At 40.3% G+C, this 19,774-nt stretch overlaps 1 protein-coding gene across 3 annotated transcripts in view; it reads left to right on the top strand.

Annotated features, from left to right (window-relative positions):
- Crppa (CDP-L-ribitol pyrophosphorylase A) overlaps positions 1-19,774 on the top strand; it is a 281,669-nt gene that overhangs the window by 8,750 nt on the left and 253,145 nt on the right. The window lies entirely within an intron of this gene.

Below are 19,774 nucleotides of genomic sequence, written 5' to 3' on the forward strand. Positions count from 1 at the left end.
CTATGCTGTACCAACATGTGTATTTGTTTACATATATGCACATATTACTGGCTAGATTCCACATATGAGAGAGTATGCGGTTTATTTCTTCTTGACATTGTAGGTAATGGACATGAGTTGTGAAGGAGGATATAAAGCTAGCTATTTTTCTAGTACTAATTCTGTTCTGAATTCTTTGTTTTTGGTGGTGGATGAGCATATCAAATATATTCAATACTGAAAATGGGAAATTTAATATGCTGTTTCACAGTTTCTATTTCAATGCCAATTCTAACTATATAAATTTCATTAAGTTGTATAGACTTTGAATTGGGTTAATTTTGGTGTGTGATGTTTTTATTATTTGAAAGTTTTTTTCCTAATGAAGTTTATAAATATATATACACAAATGGAACTTTAATGAGTTAAATTCATAAGCAGTTGTATTTCCAAAATGCATAGAAATCTGGTAAAAGTGCAGTATATACACAGTTAACAAAGACCTGGCCCATGGAACTTGTTTTCATACCTTGACTCTTCCAGAAATGGCCTATGTTCTAGGGTAAATAGCACCTGACCTTTGCATTGCTTCCAGTGAGTCATTTGAAGACAAGACTGCTTTCCTTTCTGTGGCAGCAGATAAACACAGGCTGGGAAAACACCTATTGCCGTGTGTAGAGCGTGGTTACTTTGTTCTGTTCTTACCAGGTAAATGTCTGTAAATATGGGCACGGATACCAAACTTAAGTTTGCATTCTAAACTTGAGACAGAGAAAAAAAATATTGTGTGACACTATTCATGGGGAGACATGAACAAATATCTGCTCACCCCAGATGGGGAACCAATGACAGATTAAAGTGAGGATACCACCGAAGTCCAACTTGATGAGCCAAGGAGTTTAATTGGGGATATTTATAAGAATGTGGGTGAGTAGACTCACAGGTGCAGAAATGACTTAGAGACAGTTGCATCACTGAAAGCTGGCCCCAGCCTAGGTGACGCTCAGATGAGCGGGAAATCCTGCACAGCCTGCAGGCAGCTCTGCAGGTTGGAGAAAGGGCCCTTTTCCAGGTAGCTGATTTGGTCTCAGTCTCTTCTGGGCAGTTCAGCTGGTCTCTTCTTCCAGGTAGTTTGACTGAACTCTGTTTCTTTAAAGCCGCTCGGCGGAGCTCTCTTTTCTCAGCAGCTGCACTTGTCTGAGAGTCTTTCTAGGTGGCGGACTGTTCTGTCTCTTCCAGAGGCCACTCAGTTCTTAGTGCTTTTATAACCTTGGGGAGGGAGAAGCCTAGCTGGAGTCACTAGTCAATTTCAGAGACTTCCTGGAGCCTCTAAGTCGTTGACTTCCTGAGCTTAATGTACTTCCCCCAAAGCTGGAGGTTTGTCTGTGAGGAAACTGCTACACAACATACAGAGTGTTAGGGTCCGAGAGAAGTCCCATAAAGGACTGCTGTGGGATGTCTTTCCGTAGGCTGTGAATATGTGTTGCCTTGATTGGTTGATAAACAAATCTGTTTGGCCAACGGTGAGGCAGAATAAGGTTCTGCCGTACGTTTGAACTGGAGAGAGAGCAGAGGAAAGGAGAGTGGGGCAGACGCTGCCAGCCGCAGCCAGGAAGAAGCAAGATGTGAAAGTGCCGGTAGGGCACGAAGCCACGTGGCAATGCACAGAGTAATAGAGACGGGCTGGGTTCAGTCGTAAGAGCCAGCTAGTGAGGAAGGAGCCTGAGCCAATAGACCATACAGTTTGTAAATAATATAAGCCTCTGTGTGTTTACTTGGGACCAAGCGGCTAAGGGACGCAGGTGGAGAGATTTGTCCCGACCACTGGGCCAGGTAGGACCAGAGAAACTTCTGGCTACAAAAGACCCCCAGTCATGTTTGGAATCAGCAAGAGAGTTTAATAAAAGATTCCAGCATGCTGGGGTCAAACCATCTGACAAATGGCCATCCCGAGAGAAGCTGGAGGCTCCTTTCAAGCAGGCTTAGGGGCATTTCAGCTGTGGTTCAGTGTACCCTGAGGTGATTGGGTGTAGACCCTTACTTACTAGTATAGGAATCATTTTATGATTGGCTTGTGACATCTGGTCAGCAGCTGTGGTTGCAGTGTCAGGGGTCTGTCTGCTGTGTCAGGGGTCTGTCTGTCTGCTGTGTCAGGGGTCTGTGTGCTGTGTCAGGGGTCTGTCTGCTGTGTCAGGGGTCTGTCTGTGTGCTGTGTCAGGGGTCTGTCTGTGTGCTGTGTCAGGGGTCTGTCTGTCTGCTGTGTCAGGGTCTGTCTGTCTGCTGTGTCAGGGGTCCGTCTGTCTGTGTGCTGTGTCAGGGGTCTGTCTGTCTGCTGTGTCAGGGGTCCGTCTGTCTGCAGTGTCAGGGGTCTGTCTGTCTGCTGTGTCAGGGTCTGTCTGTGTGCTGTGTCAGGGGTCTGTCTGCTGTGTCAGGGGTCTGTCTGTCTGCTGTGTCAGGGGTCTGTCTGCTGTGTCAGGGGTCTGTCTGTCTGCTGTGTCAGGGGTCTGTCTGCTGTGTCAGGGGTCTGTCTGTCTGCTGTGTCAGGGGTCTGTCTGCTGTGTCAGGGGTCCGTCTGTCTGCTGTGTCAGGGGTCTGTCTGTCTGCTGTGTCAGGGGTCTGTCTGCTGTGTCAGGGTCTGTCTGCTGTGTCAGGGTCTGTCTGTGTGCTGTGTCAGGGGTCCGTCTGTCTGCTGTGTCAGGGTCTGTCTGTCTGCTGTGTCAGGGGTCTGTCTGTCTGCTGTGTCAGGGTCTGTCTGTCTGCTGTGTCAGGGGTCCGTCTGTCTGCTGTGTCAGGGGTCTGTCTGTGTGCTGTGTCAGGGGTCCGTCTGTCTGCTGTGTCAGGGGTCTGTCTGTGTGCTGTGTCAGGGGTCTGTCTGTGTGCTGTGTCAGGGTCTGTCTGTCTGCTGTGTCAGGGGTCTGTCTGTCTGCTGTGTCAGGGGTCTGTCTGTCTGCTGTGTCAGGGGTCCGTCTGTCTGTGTGCTGTGTCAGGGGTCTGTCTGTCTGCTGTGTCAGGGGTCTGTCTGTGTGCTGTGTCAGGGGTCTGTCTGTGTGCTGTGTCAGGGGTCTGTCTGTGTGCTGTGTCAGGGGTCTGTCTGTCTGCTGTGTCAGGGGTCTGTCTGTGTGCTGTGTCAGGGGTCTGTCTGTGTGCTGTGTCAGGGGTCCGTCTGTCTGCTGTGTCAGGGGTCTGTCTGTGTGCTGTGTCAGGGTCTGTCTGTCTGCTGTGTCAGGGGTCTGTCTGTCTGCTGTGTCAGGGTCTGTCTGTGTGCTGTGTCAGGGGTCTGTCTGTGTGCTGTGTCAGGGGTCTGTCTGTGTGCTGTGTCAGGGGTCTGTCTGTCTGCTGTGTCAGGGGTCTGTCTGCTGTGTCAGGGGTCCATCTATCTGCTGTGTCAAGGGTCTGTCTGTGTGCTGTGTCAGGGGTCTGTCTGTGTGCTGTGTCAGGGGTCTGTCTGACTGAAAACAGCAAGAACAGTTCCTACTTGTGGCCGGGTAGAAGCCTGATTGGTCACCAGACTAGACGTATTTCCTGAGGGTCTGATTGAAGCCAGACATGAGTCAGCTTAGGATGGTGGGGTAATATGGGGCAGGAGTCTTAGCAAACTGGTCCCTGGAAAAAACAACAACAACAAAAAAACCCCAGTAACTGGCCGTTAGATTCAATCCTATTATAAGAGGAGATGGCCATTTCAAGAGATGTGTTGTGGGATATTTGATTGCATTGACACTCCAAGACTGTTAATAACGTTTACCTTGAATCAGGGAGTGCAGTTAGTGACCAGCCAACGTGAATTAGCCACAGAGAAGCCAGGGATATGATAGAGAGAGGCACAGGAAAGAGTAGTGAGGGGCTTAGAAAGATTCACGGGTCTTTTCCATCTGGGAAGGTGGAGGGTCGTCAGCTGGTCATTCCTCCCCTGCTTTCTTGATATATCAGATTTTTATCCTAATATCTGACTCCTGGGTTTTTGTTAATAATAGCACAATTTAGATAAGTGCTTCAGAGATGGTATAGTTTAATAGATCTCAGATTTGTTTTTGTATTGGGAATTCTCTTGGTGGTGTCTTAAGGGACAAAAGATTGTTTTTCTTGTTCTAATTAATATGCTGAGAGTGTCATTGTTTCTCATGTGATTAATAAATGTTATCAAAATGTATGGCAGCTATTTTTTATTAAACACATCAGGGAGAATTCTTGAAAAGAAGCTGTCTGTAAAAACGGATTGAGTGATTAGGACTGCAGTGATGTGGACAGGTTGGAGACTTCATCTCTAGCCAGCTTTAGCCCCCTGAATATCCATTCCTTGCTCACCTCTGTGTTGGAAGTAATATCTCATGACTCATAGATTAAAAAGCCTTTGGCATCTATTAACTTAGCTGAACACTAACTTCCTCCAACCCCCAAGGTAAGATTGTCATCAGATAGCATGCACAGCTAGTAGAGCATTCCTCATTTTGCTGTAACCACCTCTGTGATATTTCCACCAATGCATTTGACAGTGTCTGGATTTATTACTTTCTTTGTTTTGATACTATAAAACTTCATGAAACTGCTTCCACATTGGAACTCAAAATTTAGAGTAACCTAAATCTGTGTTCCTAGGCTATGGTCACTCAAATTTGGTTCCAGATAAATTATCCCTTATTCCTGTTGAGGTGAGAGCTGTGTTGTTTTTCATTGACAAAGTTTTGTGGCAATTTTTGTTAAACTGTCATTTCGTTAAATTGTGAATCCAACTATTTTGAAAATTTAATCACATGTATATCTTAAAATCAACAACTTGTATTTTTAATGAAATTTGGACATTTCTAATTACACTTAAAAGTATGATTCAAAAACCAAAACTTTATGTCATTAATTTTTGGGAAAAAACATAAGAAATATGGTTTCATTGGGAGACATTGCCTTGGTTTTGTGGATGGGAAAGGATGCTTTTCATGAATGGTAGAATCATGAGTTTCATATGGATATGTGTATTAAAGATTTTTCTCAATTCATTAATGATTAACTAGATGTTACAGTTGGTTAAAGTTTAAATCCAGAGACCCACAAACTTCTATGCAATAAAAATCAGTTCTTAGATGAACTAAAATATAGGCAAAACTGGAATTTTCATGGAGGAGTCACTCAGACCCTACTAGACAGAACATATTCCCATATTTATGGACAAAGTTTATTGAGAATTGCTCTAGTTATCTGTAAGCTTTAGAATGATGAAGAGCTTAAAGGCCACACTGAGATGATGTGGGAGGGTCTACTCTAAGGAACAGGTTTTCCACTGACGTGATCCTGTCCAAAGTTTCTGTAAGGGGCTGGCAGTGCCTGGAATACTGCCACAGCAACTCAGGTACATGCAAGTGATATTTCCTGCCACCTTAGACTTGGAATCATGAAAAAGCAAATGCAGTTGAGATAAGAGTAGTTGTATTCAAAGGGTGGCAAATACTGTTTTAACCTGTCCACAAAATGGGAAGAGTGACCTGAGTCATGACCACTCAGCTAGAACTCAGATAGTTTAAAAACTATCAATGGAGATGGGATACACCAAGCAACTAAGAAGAAGGTTAGCTGCATATAGAAGCTTGGGAGTGTCACCAGCACACAGTTTCTCTTTGTGTGGTTACATTCTCAGGATCCACATGGAGGAAAGATGGCTTTTATAGGGCCAGTGGCTAGATTCTTACAGAAATTTCTCTTTCTTACTATTAATGTTAATTCGGGTATAAAATACTAAGTGAATTTTTCTATTACTTTAAAAATAGGTTGTCATTTTTTCCTGTTTTCTTTTCCTTCTGCTTTTGATAAGTCTGTGAAATAAACCAGACTGTTAAAATTGTTTTCCCATGGAGATGGAGAGGTGGTGTAGTGGGCTGCTTTATCCAGCTTGATATGAGAGTCTGTGCCCAGTCTTATTGTAACTCGTGAGGCCATGTGCTAAGGACATCCCTGTGAGGCCTGCTCCTTTTGTGAAGGAAAATGGAGAAGGAGTTGATTTTTGGAAAGAGAGGAGTTGAGGGGAGGGTCTGGAAGGAGTGGAGGGAGGAGAAACTGTGGTTGGAATGTAAAATATGAGAGAAGAATAAAAGTCAAAAAACCAAAGAAGGGCATGTAGAGGACTAAAGTTCATAGCCCAGCATTCATGTCTCGTGGTACACAACACCTGTAACTCAGGCTTCAGGGGATCTAATGTCCTCTTCTGGCCTCTGTAGGTGCCTGTACTCATGTCTGCAAAGCCACACTGACAGATCATTTAAAAAATAAAACACTAACAGGTACACTGTTGATATTCCCTTGAAAGTAAGTTGCCTTTAAAAAGACGTTTATCTATTTCTCCTCACAGTGGTTCAGTTCATAGAAGTGTCTGCACATGAGCTGCTTTCCTTCCTTACTGTCCTTTAAGAAATTGAATTCCCAGCTTTATTCTAGAAAATTCTGAACCATTGTCTGGTTGTTCTCTGCTGCATTTCCTATCTGACTCTATTTTCCTTTTCCTTATGTATAAGCATGCTAGGTCCTTTTATCCCGTCTTCATGTCTAGCTTTTCCTTCCCATTTCCATGTTTTCTGGATGCCTGGTCCTAGGTGATCTGTTTTCTATTTCATTTACTTTTTAGCTATGTCAAATCTCCTGGTTAGGAAGCCACTGAATATTTTTCAGTTCTCTGGAGTTCTTTCTAGTCCGTTTTCAAATGTGATTAGTCCTCCTTCTGGTTTTGATTTCACATTTTATCCTTTAATATTTAAACCATTTATACACTGCAGCTAATTGTACTTCTTGGTAGCTCTCCAGCTTTTCCTTTCTGTTCACTTTTGCTCGTGATTCGTTTCCTCCTTTGCCCTACAGTTTGAGCTGCAACAGATGTCGAAGAACAAGTCCTGCTCATGTTTGGCAGGACTTTATCAGGGAGAATCCCGAGGACGTGGGAGAGGGTGCATTTCTGAAGCCTGGATTCATGTTCTTGCTGCCAGCAGTTCCAAGCACATTACCAACTTCGAGCAGCATTACATTGATTCTTGGCTTGTGGTTTTGTAGATCCTGGGTAACATTAAATCAAACTATTCCTGCACATATGCCAAGCTGATCATTAGGACTTTTCAGGAGCAGCTGTCCCTGCAGTATAGGTCGAAAGCCAAGACAATCTTGCTTGCGGGCTTCCTTGACTTGGGTGTTCTACCTTTTAAATAAGGACTGTGCCCTTTGTGAGCCGTGTCAGAGCCTCATCATAACCAAGTGGTTCAGGCTCAAGATGTTTGTTATCCTTCTTCATTGTCTACTAAAGGTAATGTCCCTGTTCACCAAAGTGTCTTTATAAATTACTTCTTTTTTTCTAGCTATTGTCTTTGTTACTCTCAGGAAGTTTTGTCATGAGTTCAGTCATATACTTTAAAAATCTTTTTGTAAAATTCTGGCTTATATTTATTGGTTTTGTTTTTTATTCAATGGTTTTAAAAGAAAATATTACTGCCATTTTGACAAAAATAGATATCTCCATCTCTTCTAAACATGAAGTAATCTTATGATTTCAGTTCAGATGTTAAGATGAATAGCATCAAGAATTTCTTACAAGGGAATGTTAGAGAGTGGAAGTATGCCGGGATATTAAAGGATGTCTAAAAGGTGGTTGAGACTCATTTTTACAGGAACAGGCAGGGTATTCCATATTAGGAGAACAGGCAATGTCTAGCTACTGCATACTGTAAGAACTGATACTCATAGCATGGATTGTAAAGGATGCAGTATATATCAGTTTCCAAAAGACTTGCCCCTGGAAGAGACATATGGAAAGCTGCTTATGTACCTTCTTTCCTTTGGGTGAAGAGTTTGATGTTTCAGTGCTTGCTTGCATATATTTCAGTTTTCCCAGTCAATTTATAAAGTAGATCAGATTTGCTGTGTGTACTTCCACATCCCAGGTTGTTTTCCAAGGTATAACAATATGGCTTCTTCTAGAACTGTTCTTTCTAATATCTTGGGTCTTCCTGATTTAGAAACTAAATGTATTATCAGTATGCTTTATAATAAAGGATTTTATTGGCCTTTGTTCTAAGTTCTTGGAACAATCTACAGACTTAGACTTTCTAACTAATAGGTTTTTTGTTTTGTTTTTTCTATTTCTGAGGTGGGATCTTTCCTCGGCTGATGCTCATGAAGGATGATGTAATTTGGGATGGGAGTTGGTCACCAAAAAGGCCTGTGATGCCATTAGAGGGTTAATACTTTGAGCTGGCTCACCATTGTAGAGGTGAAGGGGGCTGTAGATTAAACTGAATTGCAGGGAATCCATTCAATGAGTCAGGTGTATTTCAGGAAACTGTAGTATGGACCCTGAGGCTCAGAACAGCTGCCTGATTACTGTGGACACACTGAGGTGCTGAGTAATGTGTTCTGAGTCCATGGAAACTTTGTGTTTCAGATTCTTCCAGACCATATGAAATCTAGATCTTCATTCGGGAGTTGGTCTGACATTGTAATCAACCTGGAATTGTGAATGTGGCGCTTCCTTGAGATTTGGGTGTTGGTTTATCAGACCTCTGTTGTCCAAATGCTAAGCAGTCTTATTAATAAAAAACCCAGAACCAAATATTGGAGTGAAAGCTGAAAGATCAGAGAAGCAAAGTAAGCTACAGCCACCACCTCTTACCTCACTAGCTTCTCAGCCTGAAAGAACCTCTAGCTGAAAGGGACGATTCTGCCGAAAAGCCTCTAGTTCCTGTCTCCTCATGCCTTATATACCTTTCTCCACTCAGCCGTCACTTCCTGGGATTAAAGGCATGTGTGCTTCTCAGTACTGGGATTAAAGGTGTTTGCCACTACTGCCTGATTCTGTTTTTTTTTTTTTTTTTTTTTTCTCCTAGACTGAGTCAATCTCATGTAGTCCAGGGTGGCTTTGAACTCACAGAGTTCCAGACGGAGCTCTGCCTCCCAAGGGCTAGGATTAAAGGTGTGTGTCACCACTGCCTGGCCTCTATGTTTAATCTAGTGGCTTGTTCTGTTATCTGATCTTTCTTGCCCAGTGGCTAACTTTTGCCACAAAGAAAGTAAACTCTATATGGAGTTTCTTCTATGCCCATCATCTTCTCTGAAGTAGATTGATGCTGCTAGGAGGAGGCATGTCTCATTGTCATTAAAAAACAAAAACAAGCTGTTTTTAAAACATCTTAAATGACATATTCTGTAGATCCCTGAAGTATTTGAAGATGACCTGCCTATCTAAAATATATCTCTTTGACCTTGAAAACATACCTAACATGACAGGTTCCATCGTAATAGGTGATTAACTACTAGCTTGCATTTCTTTATATCCCAATTAGTTGATAATAATAACTTTCAAGGACTAGAAATTTGTATTACATTGTTAAATAAGTTGTATAGGTACAATACCTTGAATAAGAGTTGAAATGTATGTACAGTATGTTCTAACAAAAATAATCTCAAGTTTGTATCAATATATAAAGATACACATCAATGTAAAATACTTAAAGCAAGGAGTTGCTTTTTAAAAGAAGATTTGATAATCTACCTTTTTATCTTATCATATCTGTATCCTTCCTTTTTTTTTCCAGAGTAGATTCAATAATCTACCCCTTTATCCTATCATTTCTATATAATACATTTCTATATCATATCCCCCTTTCTTCTTTTAGGAAGAGATTGACTATGACCAACAACAATTTTTAACCAACCCCTAAATAAAAACAAACATTCATAATCTATTTTTGGGGAATGTGGGCACAGTTTTCTAGGCTACTTCCTGTTGATAGCACTGGTAGTCTTATGGGGAAACAAAGAAAATTTAGGATTATGGTCAAGTCCTGACTGGAGTGGTCTGTGAGGCTTTATCATCTCAGCTAGCCATCTCGATAGTGTCCTGAGTGGTTTGTAGTCCAAAGCCAATCTTTGGGTGGTGTTTGTCAGCTTAGTGGTATTATTATTGTCCTGATAGAATCATTATTGTGGGATCCCATCATCTTTTTGGAGACTTCAAAGTTGCTCTTAGGCGTGGTCATGGTTCACTGCAGAAAACTGATAGAGACCCAAATCTAAAATCATGTATAGGAAGCTATAAGCCTTTTTTCTAGAATTAGTACTCTATATGACGATTAATATCATGAGTTTAAAATGTATATATTAATCTTATAAATTTTGATATAAAATTTATACCTTAAGAAAAGTTTTAAAGAGTCAAAATAAAACCAAAGGATCATGAGATTAATAGCAATAGAATAGTTCCTTAATTTTGGTTTTTCTTCTGTCCCATATCAGGTGGCTCTTCTGATGTGATATAGAGATTTTGCATTTTCTTTTAACAAGCATGCTTGGGTTTAGAGAAGGGGAGAGATATATTCCAACTCCAAAGCCAGCTTTAATTTTTATTGAACTAGGACTACGTAAAGACCATTTGCATTATGTCTCTGTAGAGAACAGCAGAAACAAACATTTAGGAAGACTTAAGAAATTTTATCCTGTTTGATATATGATATGCCAATAGGCCAATTTACTCTTTCTTGGGACATTTTTTTCTGTATGATTTATCCTTTTTCCTCAGATATCTCTTTTGTCCAGTGTTCTTCAGATTCCATAGCCTTCATTCTCCTGAAAGACAAAAACAAAACCCTTCCCCAATCCTAACTTTGGGGAGTTTCCCAATCTAATATTCATCAATTTTGATTTATAGTTTCTTCCGATTTTTTCTTCTTTGTTCTATAGCTGGTTTATCATCAAGAGCAGTATGGTTTTTTACAATAGGCATTAGGTTCTTTAATTGCTCTGGGAAGAAGTTTCTTTCATGGTGACAGGAAAAGACTAAACCGAATTTGACATGGGGGCCTGTGAGAGGCCCCTCAGGGAGTTTCCCAATGGCAAAGATTATCTTGACTGTCCTTTGTTGAACTACATTCCTTAGTTCAATGTCTGCCTTTACCACCCCTTCTGCAAAATACAGAAGGGAGGGGCATTCTATTAGGATTATTAGCAAAAACATTGTTTCTAGGAACACCATGTTTACAGCCAGTTTTTAGGCAACTTTGTTTACTGCAATTGAAACATTTTGACATTTTGATTTTTCTTCAAACCTCTGGAAATCACCTCTCCTATCCAAGCATCATCATGATTGTGAGATTCAATAGTTGTATCCATTCCTCCAAGGGTGCTGGTCTTGCCTTTAATGGCCTAATTACCCTTATGCATTGTGCATTAGCATTTTCAAAAGCCAGAGATTCAATTATTATCTATCTAGCTTCTGAATTTGGTATCATTCTATTTAGTGCTAAAGTCAGTCTTTGTAAGAAATAAGTGAAGGTTTCTTTTGGGTCCTCTATAACTTTAGTAAATGACTCAGTTTTCTTTCCAAATTCTTTAATCCTTTCCCAATCATTCAAGGCTGCCATTTGGCATAAAGCTAGGGTTTAGTCATCATATAAATATTGCTTTGTATATCACCATAATTGCCTTCTCCAAGAAGTTGATCTTGGGAAATTTTCATATTTCTAGCTCTACTTCATTGTTCAATGGTCTTAGCTTCATCCTTTTACCAGGTCCTCCACTGCAATTGGGGACCAGCCTCTAAGACAGCTGTAACCCAATTTATCCAGTCTTGGGGGATAATTCTATTACAAGTTGACCATGAGTTTAATACCTGCTCTAGGACTCCTCAGCCCGAAACAGATCCAGACAGATCTCTGCTTCCAAGTGCTAGGATTAAAGATGTGTGCCATGACTACCTGGCCTCTATGTTTAATCTAGTGGCTTGTTCTGTCCTCTGATCTTCAGGCCGATTTTATTAGGGTACACAATATATCACCATAAACCTGTGTAAGGCCATGGAAGAATTCTGGATTTGTGGCTATTGGGTGATCTGATCACCCACCTGGGGCCGTTGTCTGAAGCAGGAGCATTTTTGTCAGGGATTTCTCACTTCAATCTGTGATGTCCATGCTAACATAGGTAGCTTCTCTGAGAACTATACCACAGTGTGCCAGTTGGAACAGAAACAATGAACAGTCTTTACATCTGGCAGTATTAGCTCTTCCTTCTTGAGTGGCTCTTTGGGTATCCATGAATCTGTAGTTGCTTTTTTCTCTCCCTTTGTCTGCTCTTCTCAAACCATCTTCTAATCTTCTGTGTGGCTCCCTTGTTTTATTCTGTTTCAATAATCTACTGATCTCTGAGAAACCTAAATCATGGCTATACTATTGATTTCTACATAAAACTTAAAGTAAAATTCATATTTTTAGTATAATCACAATTTTGTTTGTTTGTTATTGGATGCTCCATTAAATGTATAAAGGAAGAGGTATATGTTAAAAACTTGATTTTACATCTAGTAATATACAATTATCTTAGTCAATGTTCTGTTGCTGTGAAGAAGCACCATGACCACAGCAATTCTTATAAAGGAAAACATTTAATTGGGGCAGGCTTACAGGTTCAGAGGTTCAGTCCATTATTGTCATGGAGGGAAGCATGGCAGCATGCAGGCAGACAAGATGCTGGAGAAGGAGCTGAGAGATTTACATTCTGACCACAGGCAGCAGGAAGAGAGCAACCCCAGGCCTGGCTTGAGCATTTGAAAGCTCAAAGCCCACCCTGTGACACACTTCCTTCAATAAAGCCACACCTACTCCTACAAAGCCACTCTTGCTAATAGTGCCACTTCCTATGAGCCTTTGTGGGCCATTTTCATTCAAACTACCACAACAATCTAAACTATTCTGTTCTTGGAAGGTCAAAGAGAAAGGACTTGCACCTTGAGAGAGAAGAGCTAATGAGATCTCCTATTGCTGGCTTGAACTGTCAGGCTGAAGGCAGTTAGGGTGACTGCTTCTCTGCGGCTCCATAATGACTCTGAGGCTTTCTTGGTGCCCAGCAGTTGTCCATCAGAACAACATGTAGCAGCAAGATGCATGTGTTACCGCCTGACATCCAGACTGGGCACTAGACGTGCCAAAGGGCTCTGAGCTGGCCTCAGGGCATTCTGTTCTGCTCATTTACTGTTCTTGTACTTGTCTAAATAGATGTCACCAGCCCTTTGTGCACTACTACAAGATAACCAGGGTCAGGGTTCTAGTCCTTACTGCTGGGGTCTGCCACAGCCGAGCCAGGGCAGGAGTCTCCAACCATTTCTCAGCAAACCACGCACAGATCCTTGAAAGCACTACCACAGAGTACAAGATAATTTGACCACCTAAGAGAATTGCTTACTCTTATTCTTACCCTAGTCCCTGCATGTATTCTCTGTTTTTATGCTTTCTGCCTTTTCTCATGCTACAGTTAACCTTTTGAAAAAAGATTATTCCTTCTGTGTGCATCACATATTTATATGCAGACATGGGCTCCCACCACCATGCTGAGATCTCCCAAATCTCCTGTGCTCAGGCCTTTCTTCTGAATTCAAGATCTTCTGTATTCAGCATCCAACTCAGTGGAGCTCTTTGAATTTGTCTTTTTTCCTTGACTATGGCTTTAGATACGTGTTAGAATATTTTAACCCTCTCTAGAGTTGGCCTTGAGGTTGATAATGGTGGTGGGGGCATTGATTCTTGCCTCTGGCTCCTTCCAACACTGGATAACACAATCAGATTAAGATGAAGATGACTTTTCAGTGATGTGGTAGGAAGTTTAGAGGGTCAGTATTAGATGAATAAAAATTACTTTGAAAACTATTGTAATAGTCCATATGAGAGATAATGAAGGCCTGTCTAAGCCAATGAGGTAGAGATGGAGTTAGAGGATGTTTAGGATTGTCTGGACCTGACTGACTAGCAGTGTGAGCCACTGGGTAATGAAACATATACCTGTTGTCCCCCTTCTTCCCTGATGTTGGGGCTCATTGCTCCCTGTGATAGGTCTGTCCTTTACCACCTCCTCAGATACCTCCAAGGTTCTGTGAGAGTAAAGCTTAGATCCTGACCTCTCACTGCCCTTGTGCCCATGCAGCCATGGGAATTGTATTTATGTAAGAGGTTTTACTGTCCGGGTCTTCTTTAGCACTGGGTCACAGGTCACCTTACCTCTTAATCCCATCGAGCAAAACTCCATGCACTTATCACCCACACTGGGTGGAGTTTTAAGTATTTTAAAACAGGAGTTTTTGACTTACAGGCAGGCTCTTCGTTTCTTTCAGTATTTCAGTTCTGTTGCGCAGACTTTCTACCTAGTTCACCGTCTTGTTATAGGAGTGGCCTCGATGTAGGACCGTTAGGCCCCTCCCTCTTTGCTTCTTCACCCCTACTTAGGATCCCTCATGTGGCAGTCACAAAGTGTGGGGGAACATGATAATTGAAAGTGTTATAGTATGTGTTTGTATTTATTCTTTAACAAAATAACTAGTTTTATTATTTAATAAGAATTTTTATTTTTTTTAACAAAATGACTAATTTTTGTTATTCCTTAACTTTTTTTTAACTCTTAGAAAAATGACTAATCTTTAATAAAAGGACCAATTGCCTAAAATTAATGTGTGATTGACAATAATGAGAGTTTATAGGTAGTTCTGGATAATTTGTTTATGGATTAGATTAAGAAATCCACCTTAATTAGTTTCAGATTGTTATAAAACACTTAACAAAGAAGTTTTACATAGATATCACTTCTTGTATAGCAAGAAATAGTTTATTATTCTTGATTTTTAACTAGTTTCTTGTTTAAAATGAGACACTTATATTGTTTCTTTGGAGACAGTGACGTGTGTAGCTAGAGACATTGGTAGGTCTGTATCTGTGTAATCATGGGCTTGTTCAATATGGCTATATTTAGCAGTGATTAATGGTACTGTGGCAATCCTCTTAGCTTCTTTTGTGTTCATCAGGAAAAATATCTGTTAACTTCAGTGTTCCAGCCCCAAGCCGTGGGTTCTGGGCATGTGCTTTGGAGCAGAAACAGAAAATCACCTGGCAGTGATTTAGTCTGCAGTTGAAAATTTGACTTTTAAGCAGAATTAATGTGACTAATTACTTGTATTTGATTGTGATCAGGGTGCTAGAAATCTGTCTTATTTGTGTGTAGGTTACATAATGATCCTTCCTAGATGAAGGAACAACCTTGGTATTGCTTTAAATCTAGAGCTAATGAAGGGATTCTTTTGTAAAACAGTGAGTTTTAAAAAATGGAACCACTCCATGGGAACAGATGAAACTGTGTTTGGTCATACTGCAGAAGCTACTTACTGCTCCGAGAGCCTTTGTGTATCTGTCCTATGCTCTGACTCTAGATGAGGTTGGGAGAAGTATGTCAAGGATGGATGATTCTCTATAGTGATTCAGTGAAATAAGGTTTATTAACACACAGATGCAATATTTGGTAATACTAGGTATTATACCAAATACTAGTATTTGGTAATACTAAAAATAAGGTGGATATTTTCTTTCTAGGAGTTAAAGTTTAGCCAATGACATGGAGTTCCTTTCATGACTTTTGTTGCACATCTAGTTTAGTGGTGTTTTATAGGGCAACAGAATAAGGTTCTGTCTCTCTTTGCCTCTGTCTCTCTCATATACACACACTCATGATGGGTCTTCTCTGATCTCTTAAACCTTTCTGTAAACATAACACAGGTATACACAGAGGTGTTTACATGGTGTTTTCTAGATTCCATCAAGTTGACAATGAATGTGAACTATTACAAAGTTCTTTTGGTGTTTTAGGATCTTCCCCTGTTTTTATGAAAGGTATTTCACATTTTGATCTTGGCATTGATGTTGTAAGACTTTCCTTTTTTAGCTTGACTTTTGTGCATTTTGGGAAAGAATTTCTCCTGCAGGGTTCCTCACTGGAGCTTTTCCTTCCTTCCTTCCTTCCTTCCTTCCTTCCTTCCTTCCTTCCTTCCTTCCTTCCTTCCTTCCTTCTCCTCCTCCTCCTCCTCTTCCCCTCTTCTTTCATCTCCTGACTCTGTCATCCCCCACAACTTCTGAGTACTACAGTAACACAGGCCCGAGCCAATCTGCAGCCTGAACAGATGCTGTCTGTCCTTCAGATGGAAGCAGCTGGTGATGCAGGCTTCTCACAGTTGCTTGTGTTACTTTACTTGATAGTTCTGAGTCTCAAGGGGCTTATGTCCATCAAGAAGAAGTATTTCTACTGTGCATTGTCTAGTTAGCTATAATCATATGCTGGTTAACTTGACATAAGCTAGGGTAAAGCAAGAAAATACCTCTAGCAAGTTGGTCTCCATCAGAAATTAGATATTCAACTTTCACAGTAGTTCTGTAAACAGGTCTATTGGGGTTTTCTTGATTGATGATAGGTATGGGAAGGTCCAGACTACAATGGGCAGTGCCACCTCCAGGCAGGTGATCTTGGGGGTATATATAAAAAAATGTGTACAGGTGTAGACACACATATGCACATTACCAATAACAACGAAAGCAAAAGAGGCCATGAGTTGAAAGGAGGCAAGGAGGTGAGGGTGCAGGGGAGGGTTTGGAGGGAGGAAAAAGAAGGAGGGAATGATGTAATTGTACTATAATCTTTAAAAAAATCATTAAAACAGTAAGATAGGAAATTCCTGGAGAGCAAGCTAGTAAGCTGATTTCTTCCATGGCTTCTGTTTCAGTTCTTGTCTCCAGGTTCTTGCCTTGAGATTCTGCTCTGATTTCTCTTCATGATAAACTGTAAACTGTAGGATCCTTAACCTTTTCAAGTTGCTTTTGTTCTTGGTGTTTATCACAGCAACAGAAAGCAAATTAGAGCAATGCATGTGCCTGAGGAGGAGTAGATGTTAGTACTACCCTAGGGGTGGCTCATAAAGTAAACCCATTTTTGTTTTGTTTTGCTTTTTAGCTTATTAAAAATAGGGCCTTTCTATATAGCTCAGGCTGCCTTGAAACACAGTGATCTACCTGACTCCTGGGTACTGGAATTACAGGTACTCACCACCATGCCCAGTTTTAATCCTGTTATTAAAAACAGTAAAGAGAAGTGGTGTTTGTGATTCTGCACTGTTTGATTTGTGTCAAGGATGACCACTGTGCATGGACCCATGTAAATACTTTAACCAATGAGAGGTGGGTCACCACAATAGTACCATGCTGTTTTGTTTCATTTGGAGTTCATTAGGCTAACTCCTAAGAATATTTGATAATATGGGGATGATGCTTTATCGAAGAGCTTCCCCGAGAGCTCATGTTTTAGAGGGAACTGGCTATGTCCATACTTGTGTCATATTTATGACACTTTTATTTCAGAAAACATCCCATAAATAAGGATTCATTGCACATGTGGCTCTGTACAGAGGTCTGTTAGCAGACACAGCCCTGGAATAGGGGTCTCTAGCTTTAGCATCTTGCTTCTGCGTCTGCTATTGTAAGATGGGTCGTGAGTGATGGTAGAAGGGCCAGCAGAAGCTGCTGTGACCATGCACTAATATTCTTACTGATTTTGAGGCATACAGAGACAAGATCTAGCAATTCTTTAATTTACCCATACCACTCTAAAGGTATTTAAAATGTGGATGAATTCTGCTCCCAAAGAGCTAGTGTTCAGTAGTTAAGAGAGAAGGGTTCCTGATACTCATTTTTGAAACTGTTCTGTATGTGTTGACATTATGTGGAGTATATTGGACACTAACATCTACCATCTAGTATGACAAGCTTACCATTGATTTTAAAATTGTTTCTTCCCCAATTTTACCCAGTCTCCTTTTCTACCAAATGGATAAACATAATGTAAACTTTATCATTCTCTGACTTTTCTCTTAGTTATGTTACATGCACGTCTAGGATAATTATTGGTTATATATGCATGACTTCTGTTTTGCATCTATTTTGACTTTTTTGAACATTGTATTTAGGGAAATTATTTTATATAAGTCTGTATAGTTATAATTTCATTCATGATCACTACTATAATATCACAACTCATTTATTTTACAAATGACATTTACTTTCTAAGTCCTTGCTACTATAGATGCTCAAGGGACAAATGGTGGGGAAGCTCCTGGAAGGCCTCAGGGAAGGAGAGCATGTGTATTAAATAGTGATATGGAGGCGATTGTGATGGAAGTGATGAAAAGTAGGCAGATTTCAGATGTTTTGCCATTGCCAGAGTTAACTGATAGGTTGAGCAGTCATTATGAGCGTGGGAGAAATCAAGAATGACTTTTAAGATACTGAACAGATTGACTAGAATAATACAGTTAGCATTCTTGTACATGGGGATGTCTGTAAGAGTACTGTGTGGTGTATAGCATAGACAAGACTAAAGCTGACTTTAATGTAATAGTTGAGATGTTTATTTTGAACTCAGTGAAGGTAAGTGGAGATATTCAACAGGCAACTGGATGTACAAATCCAGAGTTGACCAGAACATTACAGAGGAACTTTGGGTAACTGTCCAGGCACTTTTTTCCCCAGTGGCTAACTTTTGCCACAAAGAAAGCAAACTCCATAATGAGTTTCTTTAATGCCCATTATCTTCTCTGAAGTAGACTAGTACTGCCAGGAACAGACATGTCTCAATGTCTAGAAAGTCAAAGTTCTTAAAACATTTTAAATGCCACATTCTGTAGGTTTTTGAAGTATTTGAAGATTACCTACCTAATTGAATTATATCTATGTATAGTTAGAAAACTTAACATGGCTTTAAGTTTGACTATCATAGAAGACTAATTTTTGATTGGCATTTCTTAATTATTCATTACAATTTAAATGAGCTGCACAAATATAATATGTTAAACAAGAGTAGAAATACACATACAGTATAACAAAATTAACTTTAAATTTGTATCAATAAACTAAAATCTATACCAAAGTAAAACATTTTAAACAAGTTGCTCTTTAAAAGTAGGTTCAACAATCCACCCTTTTATCCTATCATATCTATATCCTATATTTCCATATCATATCCCCCTTTCTTCTTTTAGAAAGATATTAACTATGACCAATAACAATTTGTAACAAACAACCTAAACAAAGACAAGCATCCATAATTCATTTTTTGTGAATGTGGGCGTAGTGTTCTAGGCTACTTCCTGCTGGTAGGGGGCGCTGGTAGTCTTATGGGGATCCTGAGAAAATTTGAGATAATGGTCAAGTCCTGGGAAGACTATTGATAGGTACCATCTGTTAAGGTTCAGGAGGTCTGGCTTGATCAAATCTGATCCATCTTAACCTGGAACAAATCCATAGCCTCTTGCTTCCTGTGGAAACAAAAGCAGAGCCTCCTTTCTAAAGCAAAGATCCAAATTTTGAAGTCAAGATATCTTTAAAATAAACATATTGGTTTAACTGAGTAGCCTTTACAATCAAATGTCTCTCTGCAGTTAAAAATCCCAAAGACAATATAATTCATACTCTGTGTGTGATTTCCATCTTTATGTGGCTTATTTTTTATATTACTCTTTTTTCTTTTTCCTTAAATACTTTATTTTTTAAAACTTTCTATTTCTTTATATAACTGTATATATTCCTTTTCCTTTATCTTCCAAGCCTACATATATTTTTATATACATTCAAAACCAATTAAAATCTTATTCCATCTGAATCTGCCTTACTGTGAATCTATTGCTTTAAGCTGCAGTGATAGCCTTGACTGCTGACTCTGCCCATCTCAGCTTTCCAACATGGTGGAACTACATTTACCGCCAGCTCTGGGGGAACCATGCTCATGCATGGCTGAGTCTGTGAAGCAGTGGGTCTATGCTTCTATTAAAGCAGCATGTAGCCAGAAACCTCTTTTTTTTCCCGTCTGTACTAGCAAAGGCTAAATCCACCATGAAGCATAGTGTGAGGCTTAGAGACGTCTCATTCCTGCCATGCTGCAGGTCAAGCCTGCACGCCAAGAACCTGCCACAGAGTAGCTCAAGCCT

This window comes from Peromyscus leucopus, chromosome 14 (genome assembly GCF_004664715.2).
Source record: "Peromyscus leucopus breed LL Stock chromosome 14, UCI_PerLeu_2.1, whole genome shotgun sequence".
In the NCBI taxonomy this organism is placed as follows: Eukaryota; Metazoa; Chordata; class Mammalia; order Rodentia; family Cricetidae; genus Peromyscus; species Peromyscus leucopus.